This window comes from Nyctereutes procyonoides, unplaced genomic scaffold, assembly GCF_905146905.1.
Source record: "Nyctereutes procyonoides isolate TBG_1078 unplaced genomic scaffold, NYPRO_anot_genome, whole genome shotgun sequence".
NCBI classification, from domain to species: Eukaryota; Metazoa; Chordata; class Mammalia; order Carnivora; family Canidae; genus Nyctereutes; species Nyctereutes procyonoides.
The window spans coordinates 48,812,568-48,835,155 of record NW_026575047.1 but is presented as its reverse complement, the minus strand read 5'-3'; positions in this window follow the sequence as shown (position 1 = coordinate 48,835,155).

Here is a 22,588-nt window from a genome sequence, read left to right as displayed (position 1 = left end):
TCCATTGTATTAGTCACACATTTTATCTAAAACATTTAAATATTTTAGAAAGTGGCTCAGTGTCACATGCTCAAACTATTAAGCAAAAAACAAAAAACAGAAGAAAGCAAAAACGTGGGTGGTACTTGATATGACAAAATCATGATTAAACATTGGGGAAAACTGGTTTACTGGGTACGTCTGTGTCTACTCCCAAGTAAAAGACAGCAAGCTGAATGAGAAAGAGCCAAGTAACAGCCTCCAACCTACGAACTTGGAAACACAGCTGGTCAGGTTCTAATTTCCTGAACTGGGCCAGGATTGGAGACATAATCAGATCCAAGACTTACACCTTAAACCTAAATGCTCAGTTGAAGGTCAGGCTCAGTTAGCCCTACTGTGAACTGGACCTCAGTAAAATTTTTCACAAGCAACAGATGGAAACCACATGGGAAGAGAAAGAATAATAAAATTGGGTGTTGGGATGCTGACGGCCCTTTTTCCCCCATTAATTCATATACACCCGTTAGAATTTTCATAATATTTTCCAATATAATACTGTTCTACTACTACAACTACCAATTATTATTATTAATTTCATTCACTTTGTCTTCAACACTGATGCATATATATTGGGGAGACAAAGCCATAAAATTAAGGAAAATTTACTTAGGTGAGAGTATTTTTTGATAGAACATAAAGGGAAGATAAACATGATTGTATCTAATTAAGAAGCACTAGTGAGAACTTTTTTTAAAAGTTGCATTCTGGAAATAAGGCCACTTAAAGTATTTTAATTATACACTTTAAAGCAATTCAATCTCTTAAAAAAAAAAAACACCTAAAAGAGAGGGGATAGGAAATAAAGGTAATATTACCCATCTTCTGGAAATCTCTTCTAACCTAGAAAGTCAACATATCTCTCACACCTTTATGGACCTGCAATTCGCAGAGGAAGCCCTTGTAGAAGAGTGGATATTTGCTCATTTGAAACTAATATTTGAGCAAAAACTGAAAAATACAGAATGGAATATTATATTTTGACCACATGGTATCCCATGACTGAACATACTGTGGAAAGTCTTTTCCAAAGTGATAGTCAGTATGAAAAATGACATTGATCTCTGAAAAAAAAAATCTGGATTAAAACGACAATGCCAACACTTTTAAAATAACACATTATTTACACATAAGCTATTTAATGCTAGGAGGAGAAAGTGTGTATTTTTTCTTTAGGAGAAAAAATAGTCTGACAATTCAAAATAAAATACATCTTAAATACACATTTCAACTCTTGTAAAGATAATCTTCAAGGGAATATGAACACTTCTATGTTCAGAGGACCATCTAAATAACCTGAAGTAGCAAGAATGAGCAGAATAAACGTCTAATCATATTTTCATGCCATCTCAGTTTGTCTCTGGCACTGCCTCGTGGGCATCAGTGAAAAAAACTCACGAAGACTAGGATAATTTTCCCAATTGCAAGGATGAGGTTGTGGCCACCAAGCCAATTTCAGGGCCTTCTGCTATGTTATCATAATGACAGCTGTCTGATGCCACATCTTCTTTAGCAGCACCGTAAGAGGGACTCCACAAGCCTTTATATGAAGTCCATTCTCCTCAACAATGCCTTTACCACATTCTCTCTAGTGCCTTCCCACACTGATCCTGGGCTTGGCTATGTGTCTTGTGCTGATGGGACCAGTAGAAAACTTGAGAGGTTTCAGAAATATTTCTCCATATCTACTCCTTCTCTTGGTCTTCTCCAGATGCTAGGAAGCCATTCTGAGACTACCCTGGTGACAGGATGTGGGAGACAAGTGGACAAGATAAGAGTCATTGCAGCTGAGGTCCATGTAGCCCAGCCTGTCTCAGCTGACTCCAGCTGCCCAGGGACACACAAGTGAGCCAGACTGAGGTCAGGTGAGCCCAACACAGATTAGTAGAAATACAGCTGATCTGCAGGTTTTTGAGAGGTTAGATGATTAGTTTTTCTTTAAATATTGATTGATTGATTGACTGATTGATTTGGAGGAATAGAGAGAGAGGGAAAGGGAGGGAGAGAATCTCCAACAATCCACCTTGGGCTCCATCCCAGGACTCAGATATCATGACCAGAGTCAAAACCAAGAGTTGGCCACTAGATAGCCCTAGATAGTTGGTTTAAGCCACTATGTTTTTGGACAGTTTGTTACACCATATGGTTATATGGTAATAGCAAACACAAATGCTCATAGCAATTTTTCCTCATGGGGATCTTGAATATAACTTTGTAAATTATAGAGAGACTAGAACAATAAAAATTTGCAACAGAGAGGTCTTTAACATGTATGATCTCAATTAAAGCAATGTATGATCTCTACTATGTCCAATGCCAGAAACCATGATTCCATTTCTATGGATAGTGTTACCATTCTCCTAACCATCCAAATTTGAAAAGAACTTCAAAGTGATCAAGTCCTATTGATTTTTATTTCAGTGTCTTTAGTTGTTCAGGGTTTTTTTCATAAACCATGTTTAAATGATAAACATTTCTTTCCCAAGCCTCTTAAATAACCTGCAACTGGCAACTGTAATCAAATTTTGTTCCACTGTAACTCATCCTACATTTACGGGATAGTTTGTCTCAAGCAACAGTAGGATCATGGTTATTCTCTCCCCCCAAGTCATTGATCATTCCTTATTTTCTACTGGAGAGAGATCATCACACATTTTGTAACAACTTGCATACCCAAAATTATCTTATCAAAACTGACACAATCCAGAGTTTTGATGTCATCAAAGCCCCACCAATAAAGCAAAATTATATAAAAGTCCATGATCACTTAGCTCCTTCTGTCTCCCTGAACTCCCTATCCCAACTATCTTTGACCTAGTGTGTCACCACCTAACTGCCATACCTTCTGCAGCCTTGTATTCTCATTGACACTCATCTCAGCCACTTGGGACACCTACCTGATGCAACACTTATAATTCCCTTCAAATCCCCTCTGCTATGTATGTTTATAGCTTCAGAGCCAGGATGTGTACAAATGCAAAAGGCTTTCATCTACACACTGTAACCTTTCTGATTTCGTGGTGATGACATCATTTTCCCAAGATTGTATTTATTTATTTGAGACAGAGAGAGAGACAGAGCACAAGCAGGGGTTAAGGGGAAGATGGAGAAGCTCAAGCAGACTCCCGTTGAGCAGCGAGCCCAAATAGGGACTGGATCCCAGGACTCTGAGCTGAAGGCACAAGCTCAACTGACTGAGCCACCCAGGCACCCCGTGGTGACATCATTTTTTATGTATCCTCTCTGATAGTCATTTTCTTAGTATTCCTCTGGCACCTGGTTGTTTCTTTCCACTTGCTGCTTTTCTACCAGCATCGCCCAAGGCACTTTCAAATTAATGCTTGTAAGTAATGCTTGAACTTAGTACTGAAAATGCAGTCATATAGTATGTAGTACCTGTTTTCTGGAAGGGAAAAATGAGGCTGCAAAGGTAGGAGAACCGAATTACTTTTTATTCATTTCTATTTGCTCAATGTGTTTATTTATGGAGATGTTATTTTAACAACTTATTCTTACAGTATTTTTATTTAATTTTTTTTTTAGATTTTTAAAATTTATTTGAGACAGAGAGAGAGAGAGTGAATGAGAGGAAGTAGGGGGAGCAGAAGTGGAGAGGGAGAATTTCAAGCAGACTCCCCACTGAGCAGGGAGCCCCATGCAGGGCTCTATCTTAGGACCCTGAGATCATGACCTGAGCTGAGATCAAGCGTCAGATGTTTAACCAACTGAGCCACCCAGGTGCCCCTAACTACAGTATTTTTATTTTTAAAATTTTATTTAAATTCAATTTGCCAACATATAACATAAAACCCAGGGCTCACTAAATATGTCCTAAGAGAATATTTAGTGTAACCTGAAGCACTCCTCAAGAAGAATTTTGGTGTCTTCATTAAATTTGATGCATTAAAGTAAGTGTATTCTTTGTATTTATAGGGCTAACTTACTTTATACTTAAACTACATTCCCCAAAGCAGAATGTAAAATGAATTTCTGTCCATAAAGAAATGTAGAGAAGTTTTTGAAGAGTCTATTCAGGGAACATATTTAAAGTCAATTAATAAAATAAATATTTTTTTTCTAAAAAAAAAGTTTAAAAACATTTGTACATAACCAGTAACTTGAAGTAAATAGTTATCTTCTAATTTAGCTTAAGGAAAAAAAGAAAAGAAAAAAAACACACATACATAAATATATCTCTGTGTGTCTGTGTGTGTGTGTGTCTAGAGACTTTGTAAAATAAATAATAAGTAAAATAAGCAATATACAGTATATTTTCAAATAAGTGGAAAAAGAAAGGAGAGAAGGAAGAAGGTAGATATGGGAGGGAGGGAGGGAGGGAGGGAGGAAGGGAGGGAGGGAGGGAGGGAGAGAAGGAAAGAGAGAGGCAGGGACACAGAAAGGAAAGGAGGAAGGAAAGAGGAAAATAGGGCACCCAGGTGGCTCACTGGCTGAGCATCTACCTTTGGCTCAGGTTGTGATTCTGAGGTCTTGGGATCAAGTCCCACATTGGGCTCCCTGTGGGGAGCCTGCTTCTCCCTCTGCCTATGTCTTTGCCTCTCTCTGTGTGTCTCTCAGGAATAAATAAAACCAGGAAGAAAGAAAGAAAGAGAAAGAAAGAAAGAAAGAAAGAAAGAAAGAAAGAAAGAAAGAAAGAAAGAAAGAAAGAAAATAAATTAAGACCACATTGTAAATGTTAGTTCCACAATTCTTGTCCTGCATTAGTCTTTGGAATCTCAAGAAAATTCTCACACACCAAGAATGAGCTCCTTTAGAGCTGATATAGAGTAAAACAAAGAGGTTTGATTTAAAAAAAAATAAACTATATTTAAAGATTTGAGCAGGTACTTTAGATTAGAACAAAGTATAAAAATGTCTTCCTTAGGAGCATTAATCCCTTTCTTTTTTTAAAAAAGATTGATTTTATTTATTTATTTATTTATTTATTTATTTATTTATTTATTTATTTATGAGAGGGAATGAGAGAGAGAGAGAGAGAGAGAGAGAGAGAGAGAACTAGCAGGGAGGAGGGGTAGAGGGAGAGGGAGAAACAGATTCCCGCTAAGCAGGGAGCTGCTTGTGGGACTGGATGCTGGGCCCCTGGGATCATGTCCTGAGCTGAAGGCAGACACTTAATCACCTGAGGTGCCTGCATCATTCCCCTTAAATTGTCCCTTCCCATGTTTCATTTTTCATGTTACTTCTTTGTTATCTTCTTTGTCCACTCATCTATTGAAGGACTTTTGAGTTGTTTTGAACCTTAGCTGTTGTCAATAATGCTGCAATGAACATAGGAGTGAGTACGTCTACCGATATATAGAAATATGTGTGAATAATAAAAATTAATGTTTATAGAGCGGGTATATGTGCCCAACTCTGTTTTAAGCACTTGAACATATTCATACCTTCAATTCTATAACAGCCTCAGAATAAATATTAATTGTCCTTGTTTTACAAGGACTTAATATTTATGTATATTCTTTTTAATGCAATCATAAATGAAGTGTTTTCTTAATTTCTCTTTCTGACAGTTTATTATTAGTGTATAGAAACACAACCACACTCTGTATGCTAATTTTGTATCGCACTTCTTTACTGAATTCATTTATTAGTTCTAACAGGTTTTTGGTGGAGCCTTTAGAGTTTTCTATATATTAGTATATAATAGTATCATATGATTTGCCAATAATAAATGTTTTACTTTTTCCTTTCCAATTTGGATGACTTTTAAGTGGTGGTGAGAGTGAGCATTCTTATCTTGTTTCTTATCTTAGAGGAAAAGCTTTCAGGTTTTCATCATTGAGTATGAGGTTAGCTGTGAGTTTGTCATCATTATGTTGAAGAATGTTCATTTATTGAGAGTTTTTATCATAAATGGGTATTGAATTTTGTCAAACGCTTTTTCTGCATCTGTTAAGATTATCATATGATTTTATCCTTTGTTTTATTAATGTGGTTTATCACCTTGATTGATTTGCAAATGTTGAACCATCTTTGTATCCCTGGAAGAATAAATATCACTTGATCATGGTGTATGATCCTTTCAACATATTGTTTCATTCAGTTTGCTGATATTTTGCTGAAAAGATTTACATTGATGTTTATCAGGGATATTGGCTTGTAAATTTTCTTTATCTCTTGGCTTTGCCTGATTTTGGTATCTGGAAAAGGCTAGCCTCCTAAAATGAGTTTGGAAGCTTTCCTTCCTTTTTAATTCTTTGGAAAAATTTGAGAAGGATAGGCATTAACTCTTTAAATGTTTGGTAGAATTTGCCTGTGAAGCCATCTGGTCCTAGGCTTTTATTTGGGGGGGGGGGGAGGTTAAATTACTGTCAATTTTTTCTTGTAATTTGTCTATTCAGATTTTCTATTTCTTCATGATTTAGTCTTGGAAGATTATGTGTTTCTAGGAATTTATCCATTGCTTCCAGACTTTCTAATTTGTTGGCATATAATTGTTTACGGGGGCCTCTTATGACCTTTTGTATGCTTGTGGCATCAGTTGTTAACTTCTCTTTCATTTTTTGATTTTATTTATTTGAGCTCTCTCACTTCTTTTTTCTTGACGAGTCTGGCTATACGTTCTTTATTTTTTCAAAGAAACAGCTTTTAGTTTTATCAGTCTTTTCGGTTGCTTTTTAATCTGTATTTCATGTATTGCCCCTTGAATCTTTATTACTTCCTTCCTTCTACTAACTTTGGGCTTTATTTGGCCCTCTTTCTCTAGTTTCTTTAGATATACAGTTAGATTGTTTATTTGGGATTTTTCTTGTTTCTTGAGGTAAGACTGTATCACTATAAAATTTTTTAATTAATTAATTTTGGAGAGGGAGAGTGGGGAGAGGGGCAGAGGGCGAGGGAAGGGATCTCAAACAGACTCCCCAGTGAGCACAGAGCCTGACGTGGGGCTCAATTCCAGAACCCTGAGATCATGACCTGAGCAGAAATTAAGAGTTGGATGCTTAACCAACTAAGTCACTCTGGTGCCCCTCATTATAAATTGTTCTTTAGAACTGCTTTTGCTGTGTTCCGTAGTTTTGGAAATGTTGTATTTTCATTTTAATTTGTCTTAAGGTATTTTTAAAAATTCCCTCTTTGATTTATTCATTGGCACATTGATTGTTTAGTAAAATGCTATTTAGTCTCCACATATTTGTGGGTTTTTTTCCAGTATTCTTCTTGTAATTTATTTCTGATTTTATACGACCCTGGTTAAAAAAAAATGCTTGATGTAATTTCAATATTCTTAAATGTATTGAGATGTGTTTTGTAGACTAACATGACCTAACCTGGAAAATGTTCCATGTGTACTTGAAAAGAATGTGTATTCTAAAATCAGGGATGAAATGTTCTCTAAATAATCTATTGAGTTCATCTGGTCTAATGTGTTGTTTCGGACTAATATTTCTGCTTGACTTTCTGTCTAAATGATCTATTCTTTGATGCAAGTAGAGTATTAAAGTCTCCTACTAATATTGTATTACTGCTGATTTCTCTGTTAGTCTGTTCATATTTATTTATATGTTTAGGTGATCCTATGTTAGGTGCATATGTATTTATGGTTATATCCTATGTGGATTTTTTTTTAGATTTATTTATTTATTTTAGAGAGAGAGAGAGAGAGAGAGAGCATGCATGTGCACAAATAGGGGGAGGGACAGAGGGAGAGAATCCTCAAGCAGACTCCCTGCTGAGCTCAGAGCCTAGTTTGGGGTTCTGTCTCACAATCCATGAGATCACAACCTGAGCCGAAACCAACAGTCAGTCACTTTACTGGCTGAACCACCCAGGTGCCCTGGTTATGTCTTCAATTTTGATTGACCTCTTTATTATTATGTAATGCCCTTCTTTGTCTTTTTTTTTTGTCTTTGTTTTATTTATTTTATTTTTTTCTAAGATTTTTATTCATGTATTCATGAGAGAGAGAAAGAGAGAGAGAGAGAGAGAGAGAGGCAGAGACACAGGCAGAGAGAGAAGCAGGCTCCCTGCAAGGAGCCCGACCTGGGGCTCGATTCCGGAACTCCAGGATCACACCCTGGGCCAAAGGCAGGCACCAAACCCCTGAGCCACCTGGGGTCCCCTAGTCTTTGTTTTAAAATCTATTTCTTCTGATGTGAGTGTTGCTTCTCCAGTTTTTTTTTTTTTTCCATTTCCATTTGCTTAGAATCTTTTACTATTCCTTCACTTTAAGTCTGTATGTGTCTAGATCTGAAGTGAGTCCCTTTGAGTCCCTTTGAGGGAGCCTATAGATGGGTCTTGCTTTGTTATCGCTGTTGATGTTTATCCATTCGACTACCCTATGCCTTTTGATTATTCAGGCTGTTTACATTTAAAGCAATTATTGATAGGTTATATTTATTGCCATTTTGTACTTTTTATCTGTTTCTATTTTTGTCCTGGTCTTTTCCCTTGTGGTTTGGTGATTTTCTTTAGCATTATGTTTGAGTTCCTTTTCCTTTATTTTTAGTGCATCTATTGTAGTTTTTTGCTTTATAGTTACCATGAGGTTCATATGTATTTACCAGCCTGTGAATCTCCACTTGTGCATTTTCTTAAATTCAAATGCATTCTAATGCATGAGACACACACACACACACACACACAGAGAGAGAGAGAGAGAGAGAGAGAGAGAGAGAGAGAGGCAGAGACACAGGCAGAGAGAGAAGCAGGCTCCATGCAGGGAGCCCGATATGGGACTCGATCCCTGGTCTCCAGGATCACACCCTGGGCTGAATTTGCGCTAAACCGCTGAGTCACCGGGCTGCCCCATACTAGCTTTCTAAGTGGCTGATCAACTGACTTTACTATATATTTGCCTTTACCAGTGAGATTTTTTTCTTTCATAATTTTCTTGTTTCTAGTTATGGCCTTTTCTACTTAAAAAAGACCCTTTAACATTTCTTGTAAGACAAGTTTAGTGGAAATAAACTTTTTTACTTTTTGCTTATCTGAGAAACTCTACCTCTCATTCAATTTTGAGTGATAATCTTGCCAGGAAAAGTACTGTTCATTGTAGGTTTTTCCCTTTTAGGGATGCCTCAGTGGCTCAGTGGTTGAGCATCTAACTTCAGCTCACTGTGCGATCCCAGGGTCCTGGGATCGAGTCCCACATCAGGCTCCCCACAGGGAGCCTTCTCTCCCCTGTTTATGTCTCTGCCTCTGTGTGTGTGTGTCTTTCATGAATAAATAAATAAAATCTTTACAAAAGTAAAAAAGGATTTTCCTTTTTAGCACTTCAGATACATCCTGCCACTCTCTTTAGGCCTGCAACATTTCTCCGGAAAAATCAGTTGATAGTCTTATGGGGTTTCTCTCAAATGGGACTATTTGCTTTTCTATCTTTGCCTTTAAGAAGCTTTATTTTTAGCTTTTGTCACTTTAATTATAATGTCCTGGTGTAGCTTGCTTTGGATTAATCTTGTTTAGAACTATCCACTTACTTGACCTGGATGTGGTTTCCTTCTCCAGGTTAGGAAAGTTTTCAGCCATTATTTGTTCAAATAACTTTTGAACAAAGTTCCCTCTTTTCTTTCCTTTCTCCTCCTGGGACTCCAATAATGTGAATGCTATTACACTTGATGTTGTATCGGTGCTCCTTTTAACTACATTCACTTTTAAATCTTTTTTTTTCTTTTTACTGTTCTGATTGGGTGATTTCCACTATTCTGCCTCTTAGTTTACTGATCCATTCTTTGTGCCATCTAATCTGCTATTGATTCACTCTGGTTTATTTCTTATTTCAGTTACTATATTCTTCAGCTCTGATTTATTTATTTATTTATTTATTTATTTATTTATTTATTTATTTATTTATTTATGAGAGAGAGAGAGGGAGAGGGAGAAGCAGGCTCCCCACTGAGCAGGAAGCCCAATGTGGGGCTCAATCCCAGGACTCCAAGATCATGACCTAAGCTGAAGACAGACATTTGACTGACTGAGCCACCCAGATGCCCCTGATTGGTTCTTTCTTATATGTTCTAACTCTATGTTGAAGTTCTCACTGTGTTTCTCCAATAGTCTCCAAAGTTTGATGAGCAGCTTTATGACATTACTATGAACTCTTATCATATAAATCGCTTACCTTTTTCATTAGTTGTTTCCCCCGACCCATGGGGTTTTATCTTGCTTTTTGTTGTTGTTGTTGTTTAGAATGTATTTCTCTGTCTCCTCATTTGGTTTGACTGTTTATTTTTATGAATAAAGAGAACAATTATCCCTCCCAGTCTTGTAGGAGTAGTTTTGAGTAAGACTATTTCCCTGTACACTGCATGTGCCTGGCAGCTTAGAAGCTAGAGTGGGCATAGGCTTAAAGAGTCCTGGGACACACTGTGACAGGGCTGTGACTTGGTGGAACAGCTGGGGCTAAGTTGGGTGCCACTGGGGGATCCTTGGACATTCTCTGCCATGGCCAGCTTTGGGGGCTGGCCAGAGCTGATGGAGGTCAGGAGCTCAGGGTACTCTGGGGTGGGCCTAGCAGGCTGGCTGATCCCACCTGTACTATCAAGGCGGAGGAGTCTATAAAAACTGATGCTTGCTAATGCCTCCAATCCCAGAAAGAGTTCTATCAGTTCCCCATGTCTTTGGTGGATGCTTACAGTTAGGAAATGGATTTCCTTTACATATAGTCTAGTTATTTTTTTAAACTGCTGTTTTGTTGCTGTGCCCTTGAGTAGGTGAGTCTGTGTGTGGGCCCCTCAATGATAGTCTCCCTACTGCTGGCTGCCACATTCTAAGTGTGGGGTTCCCATCATTACTGTGTCTCCATCTCTCCTATCCTTTTCTATGTGGTCTCTCTATTGTTGGTAGTGCAGAAGTTTTTCTATTAGCCTTCCTTTCTTGTTCAGGAAGAATCTACATGTAGATGTAGATTCATGATGGAAGGAGGTGAGTTCAGGATCCTATACTGTCATCCTGGGCCTCCCAATTTAATGGAACTATTTTATTAGGGGCACCTGGGGAGCTCAGTTGGTTAGGCATCCAATTCTTGATTTTGGCTCACGATCAGGGTTGTGAGATCAAGTCCTGCCTCAGGCTCCTCGCTGAGCATGGAACCTACTTAGGAATCACTCACTCTCTCTCCTTCTGCTCCACCCTCCCCATGGCTTGCACATACGCTTGCTCTCTCTAAAAAGAAAAAAAAATCATACTGTTTTATTGGGAAATAAATGCTACACCCTTTTCATAGGCAAAAAACATAAGAATCTGAGAACCATATATCAACATTCCCAGTGATTTGGATAAAACGTTGTGAAGGACAAAAAGAACATGAGAGAGCTCATTATAAATTGTTTAAATATTTAATTCAAAAAAGAAATTACATAATATTTATTTATAAGCCATTCCTTTTATAGTAGAGAGTTCATAAGAAATATTCAATTGATTTCTTAAAGAAAGATGACAACACAAGAAATAATTTGGGTGTAAGGATCTTTCATTTTGATCGTGGTGTTTTCAACTCTCAATTTTTAAAATAGTCAACTAGTGTATTATTATATATAACCCGCCATTCTTGCACATCCATTTTCTTCCAATTGCCTTGATCAATACAGGAAAAAATGCTATAAATAGGGCAGTTGAGCTTCATTAGTGTTTGACTTTCAGGAAAAACACTCATGTATGATTTGTTTTTTAGAACTTCATTTTTTTTTAAGGAATGAAAAAAAGCAATTTTAAAAGATCATAATGAGTTTTGTGGATGCATAATAGACACATCAGTCTATGTAAGATAAATACAGGTTGTAAAAGCATGCGATCAGAGTACTAAATATTTTTCCACACTTCTTTTAATTGGAAGAAGAAAATTAAAAGGCCCAAACACAAGATCTGATTTATAATTTTATTTTTTTTAAATGTTATTTATTAATTTGGGAGGGAGTGAGCAACCAAGTCAGCAAGAACAGGAGCAGTGGGAGAAGTAGAGGGTGAGGGAGAAGCAGACTTCCCACTGAGCAGGGGGTGCGATGCGGGGCTCGCTCCCAGAACTCCAGGATCATGACCTGAGCCAAAGGCAGATGCTTAACTGACTGAGCCACTCAGGTGTCCCTGATTTGTAATTTTCATCTGTAATTGACCTAACAAACTCCCTGATGATATGTTTAAACAGAATCTGCAGTTAGGACAACTGCCTCTGGAGTCAGACCAGGTTTTGTCTTGCAAACTTATCTGTTACTATCTGTGTGACCTTGAACATGGAAGTCATCCCTTCTGGGCCTCAGTGTTCTCACATATGCTAATGGAGTTAATAAGTCTGCCTGTCTTACAAAATAAGTGCAAGAATTAAATGAGATAAGCAATGTACGTGGTTCAAAATGTATAGTGCCCGGTGCATTGTTAAATCAGTTAGCTATTATTATTGTTATATTATGGAGCCAGAAGTTTGGTCCTTGTAAACCACACCCTTAAGTAGAAAATAGCTGAAAAGCAGAGTAGTTAATAGCAAGGGATATGGTTAGACTTCCTGAGCTCAACAGTCAGTCACCAAACAGATCCAACTCCAACTGAGCCTAGTCCTGACTCTCATTCATTAACTAATCTGGTTGCAAGATCTTGGCAAGCCCATCTGCTGTCATTTCCTAAATAAGTAAAACAAGGAGAGTGTTAGCATTTCTGAGGTTGTTAGAGAATTAAAGGTATAAATATGTTTAAGTGCTTAAGACAGCATGGGACACATGTAACTGCTCTATAAACATTAGCTTTTATTATTCACTTACATAGAGAAGTTTTACTAGGCTCCACAGCTGATACCATCATTAGGATAAAAGCCCATGTTGTTGTACTTCGATGCTCATGGAAACTTTTAGAAGTCTGCATGAAAATGGGCAATGTTTAGAAAAGTATCTTCTGGGGGAGAAGTCTGGAACCTTCAGAATTCAGATCTGCCAGTATTAAACAAGAGCAACAAATGTCTGAGCATCCCCCAAGGCAGCCCTAGTTTTCATTTGGGCTCACATTTCCTGCTTTCTTCTTCTTGTGAGATGCCATATGTGCTCAAAAACCTTTGAGAGGCTCTGCCTACTGATCTACACCAGCTTCTTTTCTTAACTATCCTTAATACTCAGCAAGATTAAAATATCAACCCAGTACTCTATAAAACCTGTAAAGCGTGGGTTATTTCCAACCACAGTGTTTGGACTAATTCCAGTATATCAACACCGCAGAGCACATGCTCGCTTACGATATAAACCAAGAAGGAAGCGTATAGTATTTGTTTTGACAAGTCTGACCCCACAGTGTTTGGGAATATGCTACTCTTGCTGTCTCAACCTTGGAGATTGGAACTATCATTAATGTAACAGTAGAAATCAGACCCCCGTGCAAAGACCTTTGGTGGCTCTTTACTGCCTATGAGATGAAGTCTGTCTTAAGCATTTCAGGATTCCTGTCCATTAGTTCAGTCTACCCACCCTCTTGTAGCAATATTTTCTACAATGTGTCTATAAGCTTTTCCTGACAGAGGCACTACAAAAAAACTAACATTTGAGGACAAATCAGTTTTGGAAATATGTATTCTAAATTTCTCTCATTCATCATGGACTATATAATATGTTAAAATTTCTGAGAAGTCCTGTATTAAAGAAACCTGCCTGATTTTATTTCAGTCAAACTTTCCAACCCTTTTGAACCAAACCACTTGGACAGACACAGTCTTAAAAGAATTTTTTTTTTTTTTTTTGGTGAGACTGGGTTACATTGTCCTTTTAAATAACACACACGCGCCCCTATTTCCTATCCATGTGTACGTCTGCATAAGCTTATGCCTGTGTGTGTTTTCTACAACTGACCACGTCCCCTGCAGGGATGCTCTTCACTGGTATCATGTAACATAATTGTGTCTTTCCATCTTACAGAGACTCCCCTGTCACATCTAAGCTGACAGTGATGCTCTCTCTATTCAAGATACCTTCAGCCTCTGCTTCTAAATACTTACCTGCCATTTATGTCTGGCATCACATTTTTTTTATCATCTTTACAAATCCAAGTTGAGAGTTTAAGTTTCTTGAAATCGGCACCCACTATTTAGTGAAACAAAAAAGTATCAACTGTGTAGTCAGGCAAATGAATGATACCTCATAGCCCAGTCCTGTTCTTCCTGGTAGTGGGCTTTAGATCAGTAATTCCCCTCAAAGCCCTGGTCCCTAGGGCTGACCTGGGATCATCGCCTGTGGCTTCACTACCAGTGTAAAATGAGGTCCTTCCCATGCAGCATCTGGCATACAGAGCACAGTCAACGAATATAATTCGCATTGTTGTTGTCTCACTCCCATGATGCCCGGCATTGGGTCTTTATCGTCAGGGAACAATTTTAGTCATTGGTTTAATTAATGTAATGATACTGTTTGCTCTCTGCAAAGTTCTTCAGCTTCTGTCATCCCATCTGTAATGCAGGGAGCAGTAGGCATAGGCAACTGAGTGGAGATCAGAATGTGCAAAGCACGTTGCACAGATGAGACAGCAGCGGTGTGGGGAGAGGGCTGAGTCAAGGTGGGGGTCAGCCTGCAGAAGGTTTAGCACCTGGTCCGCACCACAGGGCACTCGGCCGCTTCTCTGCCCAAGCACCCTGTAAGTGGCATCCAAATGCCTTCTTGTCTTTCACAGTGTTTACTCTTCTTGATCTAAAATGCCTGAAGAACATGCCGATGTGCTCTTACACCCGTCAGGCAGAGGGAATGATGAACCATCCTAAAAGGAATAGCATGCCTTGTCATTGTAATAACTCAAATGCCCCCTGTTCCCAGTGCAGAATCTTCCTGAGAATAGTGGCCATCATTAATGCTTTGCATACAGACTCTTCATTGTTTTTACTTATGCTATTTCTTTGCACTTGGATGTAGAAGCAATAAATTTCCAGGGTAATGAAACTCACTTATCAGATTTCCCAGCATCAAGTTTCATATTAGGAATGAAAAAAAAAATCAGTCTAACTGGACTCAATATAGCTGTAAACCAATATATGTAAGCTGAATCAGAGATTAAGCCTTCATCATTGAGTTTATAAGCTTCCCATTTCAGTCTGGAAAGAATAACAATTTTCCTAGCTGTTATTTAATGTGTAAAATATTCTTTAAAATAATATATTGAATCAATTCAGGCAACATTCAAAAGACCAAATATTTTCTTGGAAGGAGAAGCATACATCCAGTAAACACATTTCCCCTTGAAAAATATATGTTAATCTCTTAAGTTTTAAAGATGATTATTTTTTATTCTTTTGGTGATGCTTTTAGGAGTGCTAAAAATCAGTTTATGAGGCAATGTAAAGTTTCTCATTTAGCAAAAAAAGTTCTTGCTCTAATTTTTTTCTTTTAAATTGAGATCAAGTTCTAACTGATACTATTTTAACATTACTTCATTTTACTATTCAACACTTTCACTTTTTTCAACAAAATACTCAGAGGTTCATATTATTTTGAGGGTTGCTGGAGGGGCTGTGGGTGCACAGATGGAGTGACTGAGTGACGGGCATTACGGAGGGCACTTGATGTAATGAGCCCTGTGTGTTACATGCAACTGATGAATCACTAAAGTCTACCCCAAAATTAATAATACACTATATGTTAGCTAACTTGAATTTAAATAAAACAAAGAAAAAGAAAAAAAATGTGAATACAGAGCTAGTCTTAATAGAAGCAGCAATAACCACACATGAATTTATGTGTAGCACTGCTGCACTGGTTGGAAGAGTAGAGAATGAGGGAATACACTTTAATTATCATCTCTATTTTATGTCTGAATTTTTATAAACACAAGCATATAAGCACAAATGCACACAATAAATGTATGTACAAGTTATTGCATACACTATGTATGCTTAAAATTCTAATTAAAGCAGTTAGCAACAACTCTCATTTAGCAGCATGTAAAATGAGTAATTATGCTTGTTGAAAGATGCCAGCAAACAACTGTGAAAGAGCAATCCATAGAACCACAACCTTCCAACCACAGGAAAGTTGGTGGGAAGAAAAATCAGAAAGTAGAAACTGAATCTGGCTCCTTACGGGTGAGCCCTCTCCAAGTGCGCTATGATGCATTGTTTACAAGCCATGTTTTTAATTTATAGTGCCAGAGGTCCAATGTCCTTGCTGTAAAATATACACGCCTGCGGATTAATTTTAACCAAAAATTTTTAAAAATGCAAGATGTGCTAGCCATTAATGTGGACATCTTCAATCCACAGCATCTGTACTGTGTCTAACTTGAACATTTGGACAAACAACTTCAATTTTAAACTCCTGGGTAAGGGAGAACTTTGTTTAAAACACACTTAGGGACTGCAAAATTGCGCAGAAAGATATTGTTTACATGTAGTTATGCACTAGCAGCTCAAAAGAATTTTTTGAACGCATATTCAAATAAAAAGAGTTTGCAACATGGAAAAGAAAAAAGAAAGGAAAAGATCAAATAAGAAAGAGAAGGAGATAGAAAAAAAAAAAAAAACAGCCTTTTCTTTGGCCCAAGAGAAAATTGCGCAGGGGAGGTAAAGGAGCTGAAGCTGCAATCCATTGAAGAGTCGCCACTCACCTTTGTTGAACAGTTTGCTTCAAGAACTTTGGTCAGTTACGTTTTACGTGAAAAGTTGCTTGTTTCTGAGCATCCATTGCAGAGGGCCAGACAAGGCTTTAAACAGGGTGTCGATTTATTGTTATATTTCGGTGAAAGAAAAAAAGAACACTTTATTGAAATCATCATTTTTCTTTCACCGGTCAATGATTTCTAATTTTTTTTTTCTTTAAAAATAGTCAATACGGCTCTCAGTCCAGCCAGATTTCCAAATTACCCTGAACAGTGCACGGAAAGTCTGCAATTGCAATTACGGCCCCTCCCGGTCTCTGCCACTAGGAGGCACTGCAGCCTGCTTTATGAGAGGGACGGAAATCTGGCAAAGTGAATATTCCACACAACTATGGCTCTGGTGTCATTCCCTATTTAATGGCTGTCAGTGAGGGGGAAAGACAACGTGGCGGGTAATTAAAACCAAATTGCAGGCAGGAGATGACTGCACAAGAATGATATTGTCATTAATACTGATTTAACATGCACCTGGGTAAGGTGAGGGAGCACAGCGAGGGAATTCACACAGACGCCAGGGTTGCCTGATTTAAAGATGTAGTGTTTCCAGCTGAAGCATGTTTAAAAACTGAATAAAACCATCATATTATGACAGCAGAAATAAAACGGAAACAAATGTTCTGCATATGTCTATTTAAAAAAGAAAGAAAGAAAGAAGGAAAGAAAGAAAGAGAAAGAAAGAAAGAAAGAAAGAAAGAAAGAAAGAAAGAAAGAAAGAGAAAATCTTCTATTTCTTCCAGCTCCGAGGACCAAGCAGTGTGTCTCATCATCTCTGAAGTTAAAAAAGTATTTTTGCAGAAGTTTTTCCCCGCCTGTTGTTATCTTCTCCTGTACAGGTTTGTAATCTGTTCAGGTAGTTTACTGTTTTTATAATACTGTGGACATGGGACATTTGAGTGAAGCAAACATCATTGATTTACAGAAACCATATACCATGGGGGAGAGATTCCAGTCCCAGAAATATTTCAGGAGAGGTATTTACCTCATGAGATTTAGAGATTTTCTTTCCATCCATGAAAGCTAGAGCTCAGAGACAAGATCAGTAACATCTACTGTTTCAAAGACACTTGGAGGTGCTTGGCTCGCTGCAGTGAACCCCCAAATAAAGAAGAGGATCACGGTCCTCTTTAGTGCCCCTAAAATTATTTAGCACTTTTAGTGAGAAGTGCAAAACCCTGAAAATGGACACTAATCAGAGCTCCAATGAAGCAGTCTATTTTGTTTAAGATATGTGAAATAATCTAGTGGATATTTCAACATTAAATATTTCCCTAAAATGACTGAGATTAAAATTTATATCTGTTCCCCAGTAAAAGTAAGGCACAGTGGTTTAGATCATGTACAAATTAAAAAACAATCTCTTATTTCAAGGATTATGGGTCATTTAAGGCAGAAAGCGTACTAAAATTAAATGTGTTTGTAGAGAGGGTAAAATGGTTAGAGTGACAGAGTTCAGCCAATGCCTGAAAACCCTGTACTGATTGATAAATCTTCTTTTTGTTTCACCTTAAATGAAATGTGTGCATTATAGAAATGGTTATCCTTCTGCCCACTGCCAAAAGAGATGAATCATTAGGGATGTCATGAAGATTTATAATCACACCATAAAGAAAGTAAATTCAAAGAGCATTCTTGGGGCAATAAAGACCATATTATAGAGAAAGAACTTACTAAACAAGATCAAGTAGGAAAAAAATGATCAAATGTCATGGTTGGTGGATCGAGACAATGAAGGTGGTTTTAATACTCAAATCGTGAATTGCACAACAGTGATCGTATCTTCTGAACTTTCTCCTGGCAATGCCTTGCTGTTGACATTTTTAATGAGTTTTACATTTACAGATGTTTTATTTATGTTGGTCTGTGCCTTCACTGTTAGGGATGGTAACTGGATTCCAGAGCCAGTAGATGCACCAGAAGTGCAAGTGAGCCTGATAACACTGAGAAACAGGGATCCAAAATTGGAACTTTTGCCTTTGTGAAGGAACACACGAATTTTATGGTAGGCTTTGGATCTACTATTGGCCACCGAGACTTTTACAGGGTAGCAGGAGAAATGCACCAGAAAGGAGCTTTATTTCATTTGAACTTTATAAAATGCCAAAGAAATTCTTCTCCAACGAGGACACCTTTTGAGACCATGACATTCACTTATCGGATGACCAACCCTGCCCAGCTCGGGGGGGAGGGGGGGCTGGGGGTGGGAGAGGAGGGGGCTTGGCGACCAGATCGATCGATGAATGGACCCAGATTTCAGGGAGGAGAAGCTGTCCTTTGGATGCCAGACAGAATCTCGTTTTCAAATTCTGTTCTCACATTTGAACTGAAAAAGTCAGTGAAGCTCATCCACACTCAAGTCTGAGGATTATCTGGGATCAGTGGCTTTTATGAGTGGAGAGAGGAAAAAAAAAAAAAAGATCTCCGTGGTCTCAAAGGAGAAATAACTTTAGAAACGATGAGTTGCCTCACATTTCAGGCTGCATGGAAAAAAAAAAAGAAAGAAAGAAAGAAAAAGAAAAAGAAAAAAAAGCCCAGCATCTGAAAGCCCAATTGTTCAGGAAAACTTGCTGACATGAGAGAAAGGGACAATGATTTGGAGAAAGGGAGATGCTTGGTTATAATTAATATTGACTTAGGAACAGCTATGTGTGGCAGGTCTCCTTGTTCTGAGGGGTCTGCATCAGGGCAAAGGCATTGGGGACAGGCGCAGCCACTCGAAGGATCAGCATTGAAGCTCTCCTTCTGGTTTTCACCCCATTTACTCTTGAATGGAACCTGGCACTCCCAATCTCTTGAACTGCTCTCCCAGGTTGCCTGTGTAACAAATATAATTTTTCAGCAAGATGGCTGCTGCCAGAAGCAGGCTCAGAAATGTCCATTTTAATTAAACATTTTACTTTCAATTACATTTCACAGTTTGCACATGGTGACACATGCTTTCATCACATGGACTTTCAGATTGCTATATTAGTCCTGTTTTCCTATGCAAGGAAATTTGTGTTGGTAAAAATGACTCACATAGGAAAAACTCAGTGTTTTTTTTCTTTGACTCAATCGATGGAAAGTTATTTCCAAAAGGAGAATAGTGGCAGTGTTTCTAGACTTCAGGCTAGATTTCCAACTGTCCAGTCGCAGGGAGCCATCAAATTGATAAAAGGACAACGATAGGATGACTTATAGCAGAAGTAGCTTGTGTGTTGTGCTACGTATGCCCTTTCCTGAGATGAGACAAAAATATGGCTATGCAAATTTACTGGTGTTTATGTGCCAAGGGAAGCTTTAGAAAATAATGCCTTTCACCAGAAGCTACCCAAAATGTACCCTAAAAAGCAAAGCCGACTTGATTCCTATCTTCCAGAAGCTTATCATACAAGACATACACTCACACAGATACTCATTTTGTTTCAAAAATAATACATAAACACATATTTTCAAGAACCTTTTTAGATGTCCCCAGATTAGGGAAATATCTTTACTGCAACAAGATAGGAAACTCATCCGTGGCCCTCTCTGGAGCACACCACTTGAATTATTTATCATTCTAAGAAGCAGGGAGGAACTTTTTGCCTAAGTACAGGTGCACAGCGTTTCATTTTAAGTAGATAAAATTGGAGAATAATGTTGCCCAGGCATCATCTTTTTAAATATGCATCTAAGAGGGGATTCCTGGAGGGGAAATGGTTTGTAGGAGGCCATTTCCTATAGTTTAAAGTGAGACATCTGTGAGTTTTCATCCCCCAACCCCCCCCCCAACTCGGACATCTGACTAGGAATTAAGCGAGAGCTGAAATTCCTGTGGCCCAGGCTGCTTTCTCTATTGCTTCCCTTACAAATAGCCTCTGTGGCAACTGCTTGAGCTCAAACAGTCTGGAAGGGAACCATGTAAACATGGGGATAGATTTTATCCGTGTCTTTCGGTTTCACTTTTTAACAGTTATTTTTGTCTTTTTTTTTTTTTTAAATCATTATATGATTACATCAAAGATGCCCTCCATCCCTCCCTCCTTCCCTCCTTCTTCCTTCCACCTACATTCCTCCCTTCCTTTCTTCTTTCTTCCCTTCCTAAAAGAATAGGCTCCTAAATATGTTTAGATATTTTTCAGTTAGTTGTTTGTTACTATTTAGTTCCATTTTAGGAGAATCAGCTCTGAAAGAATTGAGGCCAGATTTTCGATGGCAGATTTTTTTAGAAGTTACGTCTTTGTCACGGTGTCCATCTCACTCAGGCTTGTATTTCAGGTACCCTAAGGAACATATTAAGAAAATATCTTCACAGAATTGAGGTTCAAAAGCCTAAAGTCAGAGAAGTATTTAAAGTATATATATATATATATATATATATATATATATATATATATAGACATATATATACACCAGGATAACCATGCTCGGTGTCGAGGCTCAGATTCAAGATTAGAACTCTGGGTGGAACAGACTGCTTTGCAAACTTTACATTCACTTTTTTTTTTTTTTTTTTTTTTTAGAAATTGCTGGTGTGAGCTAAAACTCATGATAGCCACATGAGACAAGAGATTATTGTTTCTCAAATGAAGAAACCAAAGTACTTGGGCAAAGTCACACGTTTGGATTGCGGGTGGAGAGATAATGTTTTACCTGACAGGCTGTTCCAGTGAGCCCCATGCCTCCCACAGAGCGGTGTGTGGAATGAAGAGTCAAGCAGTACATCCCATTTAAGGAAATGAAGTGTGCTCCTACACTAATCTCCAGAAAGACAAAGCCTTAAAAGATCAGTTGAACAAAATCACCCCCCGCCAAAAAAAATAGCTGTTGGTCACCCACAGGAAAGCAGGCATGTAGCACAGATTGAGAAAACTGATTTCCCACAGAACCCATGAAAAATACATGGCTGCACCCACCAGGCATTCGTGCTTGGATATATACATGTGTCCATGTCCACATGATGGAAAAATAGTCTTTGAAAACAATCCAACGAGGTAACCCTGGCAATATCTACCAAATAGCTCTCCTCCTTATTATTTTTAATGTTGTCATTGTTGTTTGTATTTTACCATTCTACTGGTTCTATGGCAAGATGAGACCTCATGCTGCATGTGTGAAAGTCCATGGCCATTGATGGGCAGGGTGACTGTATGTCCCAGTTAACATGAGACAGTCCTGTTGGGAAAAAACTGTTGTTCAATATAATTGTAATAGCATCCCCTTCTCTCTCAAAAGCGTCCAAATTTGAACAATTAATTATATGGACACTATGGATGAAAGACACTTGAAATCACGCACATTTAAATTGTGACCTATGGTTACTTGTACCTCATTAGAGGAAAACCATGAAGGATGTTTCATAGTTCTTGAAGCAGCTCTGCCATCTTACTCAGGGCTGAGGCTAGAATGGGTGTGTGATGGGCCTGTAGGAAAAACTAGTGCTTGACAGAGTCAGAATGGAAGCCTCAGTACTCCTCCCTTGGTACTTCCATGATTTTTGGCCTTGTACCACAATGGTATTCATGGCAATGAATCCATTGATCAAAGTAAACAGAGAAACTAATTTTTTTTTGTGCCTCCATTTTCATATCAGCAAAATCATAACAATACCATGTGGTTCTAAGAAACAATTTATCACTAAGCATCTATGCAGCTTGGTAAAAAAGGAGTACAGATCTTTATCTGCCACTTAAAAAAGATCTTATGTGTTATCCATTCTTTGATAATTAAAAGGAAGATGTTTATGATATTTGAGTTAATGAGCTATTTCAGGGATATTGTTAACAAATTATTAAAAAATGCATTGGCTTTGGGATTCTGGGTGCTCAGTTGTTTTCAGCTCAGGTCATGATCTCAGGGTCATGAGATCAAGCCCTTTAATGGACATGGAGCCTGCCTAAGATAGTTTCTTCCTCTCCCTTGCCCCTCCTCTGTTCTCTCTCTCTGTGTGTGTGTGTCTCAAAAAATTAAAAAAAAAAAAACGCATTGGCTTTAAAGAATTAGTTTGAAAGTTAAAACCTTTAAA